Below are 3,298 nucleotides of genomic sequence, written 5' to 3'. Positions count from 1 at the left end.
GCTAACAGCTATTTTTTCAGTAGTCCAATTACCACCTACCGTGCAATGCCTTATAGGGCGGGACATTATGGCTCAGTTGGGAGTGGTTTTAACTAATGAACACCCTTTGGAGTAAAAGACATTGCTTGGACTTTCCTGATTCCCATCACCTGGACTGTTAACACCCCGGTATGGGTTAAGCAATGGCCTTTAAAAGAGGAAAGTCTTCAACACGCACATCAGCTGGTATCAGAACGATTTCAACAAGGACATCTGCGGTTATCTACCAGTCCCTGGAATACTCCAATTTTTGTAATAAAGAAAAAATCTGGGAAGTACAGGTTCCTCCACGATTTGCATGCTGTTAATGATCAAATGGAGCCTATGGGCGCATTACAACCTGGATTACCTAACCCTGCAATGATTCCAGAGGATTGGCCTCTGCTAATCATTGACCTGAAGGATTGCTTTTTCACTATTTCCCTTCATCCACAAGATATGCGACGGTTTGCCTTTACATTGCCCGCGATTAACAGGGAAGGGCCTGATCAAAGGTTCGAGTGGACCGTACTTCCACAGGAAATGCGCAACAGCCCCACCTTGTGTCAGCTTTATGTTAATGCAGCATTGCAACCATTAAGAAAACAATGGTTGAGCAGAGTGATATATCACTACATGGATGATGTCTTGTTTGCTCAGCCCATGCCTTTTACAGAACAACAAATCCAGAAAATAAGGACCACGCTGGCACAGTATTCTTTAGTGATAGCCCCTGAGAAAATTCAAACAACAGCCCCCTGGAAATATCTGGGATGGTCCATGTCGGAGCAAACCGTAAAACCTCAGAAACTGGAGTTAAAAACAAAGATGACAACTTTAAATGATGCTCAAAAACTTTTGGGTGATTTGCAGTGGCTAAAGCAAATAGCGGGAATACCCAACAAACTACTAAATGAGTTGCGCCCGCTACTGAAAGGAACTGACTCAACCTGCCCAGTGCAAATTACTGACAAAAAACAGCCAGTCATTCAGCAAATTCTGGACTGTGTTACACATGGACAGGTTTATCGAAGGGATCCAGAACTACCCATAGACTTGACCATTTGGAATGGTCCAAAATATCTTCTTGGAGCGCTAACCCAGTTTAAAAAGAAAACGGGGGAGACACGGATACTAGAATGGATTTCCCCTCCATCACAGCAAACTAAAACTCTTTTTCAAAAGGTTGAAATGTTAGCAGATCTAATGAAGAAAGGCAGAGAAAGGATGTTACAGGTGGCTGGGGCGGAACCAGCTATCATCAGGATGCCAATGAAAAAGGACACTTTGGATTGGTACCTGAATAATTCAAAAGAACTGCAGGAAGCTCTTCTAGGTGCATGTTGCCCCATTGAAATAGACAAGCTTCGACCAGCTCTGGTTCAGTGGATAGGGGGCTGGGACTGGATAACTTGCCCGAAGCAAGAAAACTTCCCTATAACAGATGCTATTACTGCATTCACAGATGCTGGCAGGAAGTCAAGAACTGCTGCAATGACTTGGCAAGAAAAGGGAGTATGGAAACATCTCATTCTGCAAGCAGAGGCAGTGGACAGCCTACAAACCATGGAACTGTTAGCAGTGATATGGGCAATGTCACAGCTTAAGGAACCATTGAATGTTGTTACAGACTCTTTGTATGTTGCAGGAGTTGTAGCAAGAACTGAAGATGCCTCCATAAAGGAGATACAAAATCAGAGACTGTATGAACTGTTAATGCAGCTGAAGAAACCTACAAGATCAAGGGAACACGCTTATGCTGTAATTCATGTTAGGAGCCACAAATGAAATGTTGGTTTAGGAGAAGGGAATGATAGGGCGGATAAATTGGTTACTATAACCCAAAACACACCCCTGTCAAATCACCAATTGGCACGAGAAGCTCACTCAATGTTTCACCAAAATGCTGATGCCGAATTTTGCCCCAAAAGGCGAGAATAACTGCCTAAGAGACTCAAGTAAGTCAGCATAGACAGGAGGTATTTTATTACGACGCGTCGGAGAAATCACAAAAGGGATTTCTAGCTATCTCATAACAGAAGCAAGCTTTTATACAGTCTTGGGTGCAGGGTTACATCATATTCATAAGAGGCGTGGTGTGGGCGGAGCGTGGGCGGAGACATATATTTTGAGGATTATTCATGGTGGTCCTTCGATGCCTTCCTCATGGGCGCGGGTCTTCTGATGAGTCTTCCTCTTTAAACTTTTGAACTCTTATCCTAATATGGTCAATTCCCGGTGTACTTGGCTTGGTTCCCATGGCTTGGCACGGCTCTTAGGGTCAGCTTGACACTGGCACGGCTCTTAGGGTCAGTTTGACATTATTAGCTCTGATCATGCTTAGCTCGACAATTCCCTTATCCCTATCTCTCTTTATTGTTTGCCCTGCTTACCAAACTTCAAACAGAAGGATCCACCAGGATTGCTTCTGGATTAATGAATAACCTATCATACAGCATTATCAATAATTCCAGGATTGCTTCCGGATTAATGAATAACCTACCATACAGCATCATAAGCAATTCCTGAGTGTGGATGGGGGCGAATCCCCTTGTACCTAACATGAGACCACCCGCCGGTGATATGGGATATGGCTCTAGTGTTAGGGGTCGCGTGAGTAGCTAATGGGATGGGAATGGGATAGGACTGCTCAGGGTTGATTTTCAGTCTGTGGCTCTGCCTAAGCATTTTGATAACAAAGTTATGTTCTTGTGCAGTAGTAAAATGCTGATCGGATGGGCAGTTTGGGGCTTCATTTCCCCCCTTTTCTTATAACATACGAATTCTTTCGTCTAATTCTATTCCTGTAGGGCGCTGATACGCTCGTACCATAGCCCAAACTATTTGAGTTCTTTTCATTATAATCCTTAGTCTCCACCACATGCAAATATTTGTAAAAGTTAACAGTAGCAGAGCTACAATTACTATTAGCATTGGGTGCACCAGGTAGTTGAAGACCTGTGTAGCTGTTGGGGAGTGTCCTGTAAAAATATCCCACCAATGATGCTGACCTACTTGTTCTACTTTGGTCAGGACATCCTTTATTTTCTCTGAATTATGTTCCACCTGCCATATCATTCGTTTAGTCGTTTGATTCACCTTTTGCACCAATTCCTTCAATTTAGGATGTGCGAGCATTGCTTTAAGAATTTCAACGTCCATCCCTATTTGTAATTTCGGTATCTCTTGATATAGGTTAAAATCTGCGTTAATTAGCTGTTGGGTAGTTATTGGGACAGTATAATAAAAATCACAACCTATTATCTTGGTAAAGTTGCAT

Source organism: Zonotrichia leucophrys, unplaced genomic scaffold (genome assembly GCF_028769735.1).
Source record: "Zonotrichia leucophrys gambelii isolate GWCS_2022_RI unplaced genomic scaffold, RI_Zleu_2.0 Scaffold_72_229719, whole genome shotgun sequence".
Classification (NCBI taxonomy): domain Eukaryota; kingdom Metazoa; phylum Chordata; class Aves; order Passeriformes; family Passerellidae; genus Zonotrichia; species Zonotrichia leucophrys.
This window is presented reverse-complemented; position numbering follows the sequence as displayed.